Source organism: Vicia villosa, linkage group LG1, assembly GCF_029867415.1.
Source record: "Vicia villosa cultivar HV-30 ecotype Madison, WI linkage group LG1, Vvil1.0, whole genome shotgun sequence".
Classification (NCBI taxonomy): Eukaryota; Viridiplantae; Streptophyta; class Magnoliopsida; order Fabales; family Fabaceae; genus Vicia; species Vicia villosa.
The window spans coordinates 106497753-106508034 of record NC_081180.1 but is presented as its reverse complement, the minus strand read 5'-3'; the positions used below and the strand labels follow the sequence as shown (position 1 = coordinate 106508034).

At 37.7% G+C, this 10282-nt stretch overlaps 1 long non-coding RNA gene across 1 annotated transcript; it reads right to left on the bottom strand.

Moving 5' to 3' along the window:
- Positions 1 to 1767: 1767 nt before the first annotated feature.
- Positions 1768 to 3415, bottom strand: LOC131613976 (uncharacterized). The gene is made up of 3 exons (XR_009287624.1): positions 3039 to 3415; positions 2548 to 2925; positions 1768 to 1816 (listed from the first exon to the last, which is right to left on the bottom strand). It is a non-coding gene; the product is annotated as an uncharacterized LOC131613976 (long non-coding RNA).
- Between the last annotated feature and the right edge of the window lie 6867 nt (positions 3416 to 10282).

Below are 10282 nucleotides of genomic sequence, written 5' to 3'. Positions count from 1 at the left end.
TGACCGTAGTTGGGCACATTTCCGGGCTTTTTTGCCCGTTTAATTAAAAGTACTTATTTTTTAACGCCTTTGTTTTTTGCGCCTGTTTCCTCAAAGTTTGTGTGCATGCGTTCTGATTTCTTGGGTGGCGTTTTGCTAGTTCCCAAAGTTCATTAATGGCTTGTTTATTTCCCAAGGGCTACCGTTCCATTTTCCTTCTCTATAAAAGGAGGTCTCATGGGCCTTTCTTTTTCATTTTTACGCAGGAATGGATGGTGTTAAGAGAGGAAAGGTTTCTTCAACCTCGAGCTCTCGTGGATCGAATAAGGTGAATAAGAAGAAGAAGGTTTCGACCAGCTCTGCTTCTCGTTCTCAAGGGGCCCGGGGCCCGGATGCTCGAGCTCAACTATCTGGCGTGAGGGTTGTGGTTGACGCTGATGGCTCTGAGACTGAGTGGGATGAGATTGGTATCAGTATCTTCATTCAACAGGAATTTGCCCGTCGGGTGGAGTGAAGCGTTTTTCTTTTTATTTGGAAGATTTGCTCGACTGTAACGTATTGATCGCCAAGTGTGTGGAACTGTGGTCGATTACCGGGGACATGTGCCTGGCAGGGGGTGAGTCTCGAATTTCGTTGTGCTGAGTTCCGAGGCTCATGGCGTGAACGGTCCCCACGTGAGCAGGGTGTTCTGCCGACATGGTACTCGCTTACGACGGGAGTGCTCGGTATTCGTGCCCCCCCCCGAAGGACAAGGAGTCCGCTTTGTTGCACCCCAAAATTTGCCCATCTAATTTCACTTCTATCTGGCTTAAACATTACTCTTCATCCGCATACACTTCAATAGGTCATGTACACAACACATTATGCATTCATGAAATAACATCGAGGCATGGGATCAAGGATCGTGGAGCAACTTGGTTCTCACATAGGTATCAGTAAAGTTACTTATTTCCTCAAAGATGATAGCTTGCACCTAATTAAATGATTTTTATTGGCCTATTCTTTGAGGGCACTTGATCAGATGATTGCCTGGTTCCTTATGCTGGATTGATCAGATAGCTGAAGAATCTCTTTCTAGGAGGCTACCTAGTCAAGATTAGTCACACTATTATGGGTGATGTGAGTTATTGTTTTGGAACATCACTCAAATGACTTGGACATGGAGCATGTCAGAATTAACATTAATAATTAACAATGATCATCTTGTAGGACAGGAATAATTAAAGAGTATTTATTGGACTTCTAGATGTTTCAAGAGCCCTTTCGTGGTGAGTTCAGGATGTATTCCATTTCATGATAAGTTCAAGATGTATTGGCTATAGCATTAACTCATGGCCAAGGACAACTTTGAAAGCTTGACTTTTGGCCGTAATCATATTGGAGCTTCATTTTATTCACCCTTCAAATGGTGTTCATGCTATTGATTCAAAGGAAGGCAAGAAATTCAAATTTCAACAGAGAAAGTCACTACAAGAGTCATGTTCATTACAAGACATCTTTCAAATACCATCATATTCAAGTTCCATTACAATTTCATTCACCATTCAATTCAAACTTTGGTCATTACAAGTTCAAGAAGCACTCATTACCATATACACATTACATATCCATATTCAACACCATTTTAAATATTACAGATTTTTAATAACAATACCATCTACATCGCATCAAAATTATACAAGAAAAGATTCCTATATGACCACTAAGATTTGTGCCTATTCTCCCTTGAAATTGCTTCAGCTTTGCTTCACCAACGTTTGTTTTCTCGCCTTCATGATTATGATTCGACCAAAGTTCATCGCTTGCATTCAAGTTAAGCCATAACAGTTCAGCTGCCCTGCATCAAACGCACTGAACCAGTTCAGAAACTTGCAGCAATTCATAAAAGAAAAATAAACAGTTCAGTAAGCCAATTGAATTTAAATCAATAACCTCATCAACATCTAACCATACATTAACCCTGCAGCTTTTCCAACCAGTTCATAACCTATAAACAGAACCTAACCTATTATTCTCAAACTATAACATTCAGATCACCTACAGAATCAAACCAAAACCATTCATATTTATGATGCAGTTTCAGACTTATTCAAATTCTGTTTTCTCATAATTTTCAGTCGCGACAAAACCTGCAGCATACACTAAACTATTTTCAACTAGCAGCCCAGGACCATTTTGAATGACTTTTGATTCTAAGCTTTCCATTCAATGTGTTTCACTACCCTATAACCAATTTCTAACCTCTTCCTAATCTCACTAACTGTCAAACCACTTCTAATCAACACCTGCATTCTGCAATCAAACAAAACCCACAACAGTTACACATTACACCAACCCCTAACCGATTCAGTTATATATAACTAATTACCTAACAAACTTCTAACAGAATTAACAACCATTCAACATTTTCCTAACTGTCATACCTCTTAACAGAACCCACACTAAAAATTTCCTATCCCTTGTAACTAACCTATAACCACCTAACTACCAAAACAGAATTATCTAACAAACTTTTAAACCAATCTAACTGACTCCTAACAGAAAAAATATCAGAGTTTGAGAACAAACCTTCAGAGAATCAAGATCCATCATCTCTATATAACCAAGGACCTCCATCATTCTTCAGGTTTTCACTCTGTTTTCCATTGCTGCCACCTCATAACTCTTCACTCTTCATCATCCTCACTCTATCTTCATTCTTGATCTCTTTCTCTAACCTTCTTCACCATTTCATCTTCATCAATCTTCAAATCTCAGAATCCTTCCCTCTCTCAATCATCAACCTTCTTCCATCTTCTTCAGACCTTCAACCAAAAGAAACACTGCAACCTTTCAGCATCTCATACCTTCTTCATCTTCGAGGCCTCCTTCCATTCAAGCACAACATCAACAAGTATCAATAATCTTCAATCTTCAGTCACGCTTCGACGTCATCATCGTCTTCAACTGAACAACAACATCACGCAGTCAACAAGATTCAGAATCGCAAATCAAAAAACGTAAACAGAAGAAGAAGGAAATAGAAGAAGGTGAAGAACGAAGAATGAAATCGAGATTACCTGAAGAAGCTCTTCTTTCATTGAGCTTATTTCGCATCTAAATCTTCAAAGCCAAATCTCACTTCCCTCGTCTCCTCGACGCCAATTCTCAATCGCTCATCTTCACAACACCGATGCATCGTCAATCTTCACCGCAAACGGTGCTGCGAACAACAACACAAAGAAGAAGATGAAATCGCAAGAGACGAGGAGAGAAAGGTCAATCGGCGCTCGCGACTTGTTCTCGATCGGAGATGGAGCCTCCGCCGCCGCAGAATTCGCTTGAGAGAAAGAGGATGTCGTTCAGATAAGCCCAAAGGTCACAAATGATTTAACCCTAGCCCCTTTTGATTATTATTATAATTAGTGTATTTTTTGTTAATTTCATAAAGCATGGTTCATTTAGTTTTATTAGAGATTAATTTCATATAGTCTGAATATTTGATTTCGATTAGGGTTTAATCTGCAACCATGTCCAATAATCAAATCTGAATAATCAATAAGCAATTAAACATTGATGGATCAAACTCAACCTTGGGCCGAATTCATTTTCACACTCCCCCTGTGGCCCATTGTCCGTTTTTGGCACTAAGAAAATCTGAAAACAAACTGAACTCTTGGGCCCAGAGCTACTATTCACCATCACTGTTGTCAGTTTCCACCCCCATATTTCCATTAACAATTTAGGGTTTAATTAGATTTTTTGGTCACTTTTTTAGTAATAAAAATGCTAACTTTTCTTGTTTTTTTAGACTTTAAACACAATTTTGACATATAAAACTAATCATAAAAAATATTAGTTTTAGGCTAATTGTTTTAATCCTTTTTGCTTGACTTGTAATTCAATCTCTCACAAAAATCAACATAAAAATAATAGTACTTTTAATTCACTTTTGTGCTATATTTTGACTTGTTCTATTTCATGCTCTTGTACTATTTTCATGTATCCTACTTGTTGACTTCTAATTGTGATCTTTATTTTTCATATTCTTTTATTCCTAACCTTAGGTAGAAACCATGATAACATTAGGTAGAAATTCCCTTCATACTTAGGCTAGTTTCTTTTCCTTTTCAACTTTAAAACACCTAACAACTATCCAAATTAAATCCCATAAAAAACACCAATAAAATACTAAAAAACATTAATAAAAAAGTGAAAATCATAAAAAGGGAATGGAAGCTTGAATCTCCTTGCTTTAGGGAATCATTCGAGTGCTTGGATCTCCCTTGCTTTAGGGAACCATTCGAGCGTAAGTTCCCAACGTTAAAAAACACAAACCATAGAGCAACTCGAGTCTCCCTTGCTTTAGGGTGCCACTTGAACGCTCAAACTCTCTTCTCTATCTCGCCTCCGAGGCATTCTTTAATCGGACACGTTATTTCCGCTCCATTCCCAGCTTAAGACTCCAGAGGTCGAGCAGCGGAGTGCGAATGTAACTTCGTCCACTAAAAAACACAAACAAAAACTAAAGAGCCGAACTACGACGCTCTGATTCCTGAAAAGGATACGTAGGCATTAGGTCGCGGGGCCTAAGCGAGCACAATTATTTATAAACCTTATTTTCCCCGTGTTTCTTTTTCTTTCATTTGCATGCATTCCCTTAGTAATTAAGCTTTAGATTTATACACCCTTTAGATAGCAACAAACATAGGTGGATACCATCGAGTACGATGGGCGTGAGGGGTGCTAGCACCTTCCCCTTGCGTAACCGACTCCCGTACCCTATCTCTGGTCGAAAGACCTCGCTCTTATTCGTTTTAGGTTTTCTGATATTCCTTTCCCTTTTGGGATAAATATATTAGTGGCGACTCTGTTTCATTTTCGCGAGCGTGCGACACGCTCGATTAAGAGAACGGATTTCTGTCTTTTTGTTTTATTTATTTAGGTGCTCAGCGTGTACCCGGGCCGCACCTGTGTTTAGCTGTCTTATTGTTTGAGCTTTTCAGTGTTCCAAGGTCGAGCGAGTTCTTCTCCTTGCAGGTTTTCCAAATAATACGCCCTATTTTCGGTCTTTGCTCGGACGCGATAGGGGCTCTTCCAGTTGGCGGCCAGTTTGCCCTCCTCGGGAGTCTTTGTGGTTTCTTTTGAGTACTAGGCTGTCTACCTCGAATTCCCGTTTAATGACCTTTGCATCGTGTCGTAGGGCAATTTTTTGCTTGAGCGAGGCTTCGCGGAGTGCGGCTCCCGTCCGGATTTCTTCGACCATGTCGAGCTCTTCTCTAATTGCCTCGAGGTTGCCTTCTGTTTCGAGGGGTTCCTCGGTGCGCCTGGTGGGCACGTGTACTTCGACGAGATCACTGTCATACCCCAATTTTTGACCTAAGATACCACCTCATATCATCTGCATATGCATCATTTGCATCTCTAACAGACTGCATAGCTTGTGTTTTGTTACTTGTGACTCAGCAGGATTTAATCAGGAAAATCACTCATCAGTACAAGTAACAATCAATTAGGGTTTTGTTCTCCCTTCATCTCAAAAGAACTATCTTCATCAACAATCAACAGTTGGTCCTCAGAGATTCACTTCAACAAACTCAACAGCTTTGAATCGACTGAATTAGGGTTTTGACTGAAGACAGCATGCTCTTGACTTTTGCTCAGGATTTGACCTAATGGACTTGGGACATGACCTCAAGACCCCAAGTGCATCCTTTTGACCTAATCCATTGGCTCAGAACATCTCCTACACAAAGATTGATCAGACAAATCCTCAGATCAGGGTTTTTTGAACTATCAGGGACTAAAATCAGGGATCACATTTGGGAAACCCTAAAAATCCCCAGGAAGTCAATCAAAGGTTTCAATCATCCTCAAATAATCCCTATGACAATATGCAATGGAAATTACATCTCAATTCAAGACCTACAGGCATCAATTTCATCAGGTCGACAATTAGGGTTTTTGACCTAATTACTGAACAACTGACTTTTTAATCAGGACATGGTGCCACAACTCAAATCATGATTCAATATCCTCAAATGCTTCAATATGATCCATTCATACTATTCATTTGATGAGGATAGCTTGTTTCACTTGAAATCTCCAGAAACGCGATTCGTCTGAAAAAGTCAACTGTATAAGATCAACCATTGACTTTTGGGGAATTTTGGTCAACCATGACTTTTGAAGTTTTGAATCATCAATATATGATATGAGAAGTCATTTGATCAAGGAAAATCAAGAAAATCAATCAAGAATCAAAAAGTCAAAAGTTTGACTTTCATACTTAGAAAATTTTTAAGTGTTTTTCAATGGTTTTTTCCAAACTTTGGAAGGGAATTTCTCAAAATTTCACCTACAAACTGAAAAAAACTCCCAACATGAAAGTTGTAGATTTTGATCCAATAAACAACTTTGACACATATAAATTTTTTCCATAAGATCAACCATTAAGAGATATGGTGCTTCAAAGTTGGTACATTTTGAAAATTTCACTTAAAACTTCATTTTCTCCAAAGTTCATGGATCTTTTTCACCCATTTCCTTAAAGGTCTTGAAGAAACTTTCAACTAGGGTTTTGAAGTGTGTAACATGAGCTTTCCAAAATGTCCAAGATCATGAAAAAATATGGAGTGTAGCTATGGTTTTGAATTTTGCCATTAGTGAACTTTTCACTTGAAATTTCAAGCCATTTTTGCAAAGTTATGAACCAATTTGCCAAATGATCCAAGTAATGATGCATAGAAGCAATGATTGAATGATATTTTTCTGATTTGAGATCAGAATGGAAAGAGATAAGAAGCTTAGAGTTTTAACCATGGTTTGGTCACTTTAACCATTTTGCATTAATGTAAAAGATTCCTTTCTATCCCTTAAGCCAAATCATCAAACTTTGAAGCAACTTGCAAAGGTCTGAGTTCAGAACTCTTGGCCTATAAATAGAGGTCATTTCCACTCTTCAATTCACACCAAAACCTCACAATTATAGGTTTTCTCTCTTCTTTCTTGAATTGCAAGTTTCATAGTTTTCAAAGAGGTAGAAAACTCAACCTCCAAACCCTTTGAGTTATGGCCAAAGTGATGGTTCTAACATCTCATAAACATCAAATATGATGTGTTTGATCCACTCACACACCCCAAATCACCCTAAATCTCAGAATCACTCTTCAACCACCATGTTTGCATAAAATGAGCCTTAACATATCAATTCTCATACCAGGCCATATCTGTCCAATCTAACCATCCAAACACACTCCATATACTTCATATGAACTGTTCCAACCATTATCCATGATCTGAAACATCAAAATCAGCTAGCTTGATCCTCACTTGAACCATACTGCAGATCGAGTACCATGGATTGATCAAGAGGTTTTCAAATTGCTCCAGGCATCCAAACATGTTCCATAAGGTCCACTGAAGGTGTTCAGATCAAGAAACAACAACTGGAACTCTTCATTTGCAGAATTCGATTCTCAGTTTTGCCATTTTTAAGGTAAGTGCTCATGAACTTCAAACTCTATCATACATGCATCATAAATGAAAAACTAAGTTACCATCTTGTTTCTGCACCATCACTGAATAATAACCCTCAATCAATTGCATCATATCATGATCATACACGATTTCACATTGAATTTCAGTTTTAGGGTTCTTCGTGTTCATCACAAAATTGACCCCCTTAGAGTAAAAATAAATGAATTATAAGACCACCATCATGTTCCTCGTGAAAAACCGAGTGAGATAGACCCTTTGATTGATCAAAACAACTCAGTTTTCAGAAAATTCAAAATCAAGTTAGGGATGTGTTCTTGGCGCCATTTTTTGTTCAGAAATTCAAATGGTTCGTTTTAAAATATAATTAAATGGAAGCGTGTTATTTACAAGCTGCGCGCGCAGCTCAGTTGGCAAGTGTTTTGGTTGGTAACCTCCAGGTCGTGGGTTCAAACCCTTGTGAGACCAAACCCTCTTTTTTAACACTATTTTCTTTCATTTTCTTTTACAACTTCATTTAATTATTTAATACATCAAATTAACTTATTTTTTCTTCATTTTTTAAACACCTCTTATTTAATATACCTATTTTGACAATATTAAAAAAAATCACAAAAAAAAGATTTATTTAATGTGTTTTTAATTAGGTTTAAAATGATACATTTTAAGTGTTTTTTAAATACTTTAAATATTGTTTCTTCATTTAATTTTCAAACCTAATCACTTGTAAATATTTTGTGATCAAACCCTAATCACTTAGGTCTTAATTAAGCATTAAAACTTGTTTTAAACTTAATTAAGTTAATTTCTTTCAAATTCAAATCGTTTTAAAACGAACGATCATTCTTTTCAAAAACGATAAACCATTTCTTTTTGAAACTATTGATTAAACCTTTTTAATTGATCAAATGATTTTCAAAATGAAGTGGGGCCTCTCGAATATTAGAGAGTATAAGACCCACTCTTTTTTTCCCTTTACAGTTTTTCTTTGTACAGAAAACTTTTTCAAAACAATACTTTTCCAAACAGTTTTTTTAACAACAAATCACACATCTTTTTCAAACCATCCACCCTGTTTTATGAAAATAAAACAGGGGCCTCTCGAATATTAGAGAGTGTAAGTCCCATTTCTTTTCTTTTTTGTACAGTTTTTCTTCAAACAGAATAAACTTTTCAAACAAATCTTCAAACAGTTTTTTCAAAAGCGAAACCTCGCGTCCTGTAAATAAACAATCAACCATGTTTTGTAAATAAAACACGGGCCTCCACGTAGGTATAAGTCCCAAGCCCTTTTGTACATACCCACTCTAGTACATGAAATTAGGTATTTCATTGTACGCCTTTTGTACATATCTCAATCAATGTGTTTTTTAACTTTGAATAACAAACCAAAAATGAAGGTTTACTTTAAATCTTCCCAAAAATATACCATGGGCCTCCATGTAGGTATAAGTCCCAAGCCCTTTTTGTAAATACCTGTTTACATAGCTTTGAATAAATTCAAGTGGACCTCTCCCCGAGTGTGAGTCCCGAGCCCCGTGTATACAAATGGATCATGCTTACAGGTATATTTCCTTCATAAACTCCATTATATACACACACTTTGTCATATATATATAATTGTTCATACCTGTTCATGTTTGTTAATACTTGTTCATGTTTGTTCATATGTGTGATATGTGTGCTTGTTCAACTTAGTACAACACTAGGTTCCCCATAGCCTCCTATTGGGCTTCGTGCAAAGAATCTCCACTAGTTTAGGTTAGGACATAGAGTATGGTTTCCCGGTGAAATCGCTCTAAGAGCTCAAACCAACTATACCATGCCTCCCCTTGGGCTTTGTACAAACGAGTGACCCTCCCATAGCCTCCTCTTGGGCTTACAATGCAAGGACCCTGGATTGTCCCTCCCATAGCCTCCTCTTGGGCTTACAATGCAAGGACCCTCGGATAGCCTCCTCTTGGGCTTCGTACAAGGACCCACGGGCTTCTTATAAGCATCCCCAATATCCAAATCAAATACCCTAGGAGATTAGACATTTTTCATCTCTATGCTAGGAGTATCTCTTTTATATCATCACAAACAATCAATCAATCAATTAAACTTTTTTGCCACAAGGCTGGCTAATCAATCCAACTTTCTTTTTGCCACAAGGCTGGCTAATCAATCAAACTGTTTTACCACCGTACTGGATGATTAATCAAAGTTTTTGTCACAAGGCTGATTTCATTGAAACTTTTGCCACAAGGCTGGCTGATTAATCAAAGTTTTTGTCACAAGGCTGACTTCATTGAAACTTTTGCCACAAGGCTGGTTAAACAAAAACATCTTTATCATTCTAAGCACCCTAAGTGGCATGGCCCCGGGCTTATAATGAAAAGATTTTCAAACAAAATCAAACAGATGTATGTGATGATATAGATTAGATACATCTAGCATTTAGACGACATTTGTCTATTTTCCTTTGCTTCCACTAGCATAAGTGGGAACTACGATTGCTCTGACTTTCTCAACATCCCTTTGAGAATACGTAGGCACAAGGTCGATCCTTGGCGAGCAAAACAAAACAAAAAAAAACCAATCAAACCTTAGCACCCGTAGACCCCGAGCTACAGATGCTCTGATTCCCTCTAAGGGATATGTATGCAGAGGATCGCGATGATCTTTGCGAGCATAATCAAACAAACACCTTAGGTCCCACCTATTTCACAAGAACCTCCACAAGAATGGAATAAATAAAACAAAGAAACCTATAGAGTACTATAGATACGTTGGGTGCTAATACCTTCCCTTCGTATAACCAACCCTCTTACCCAAAGATCTCTCC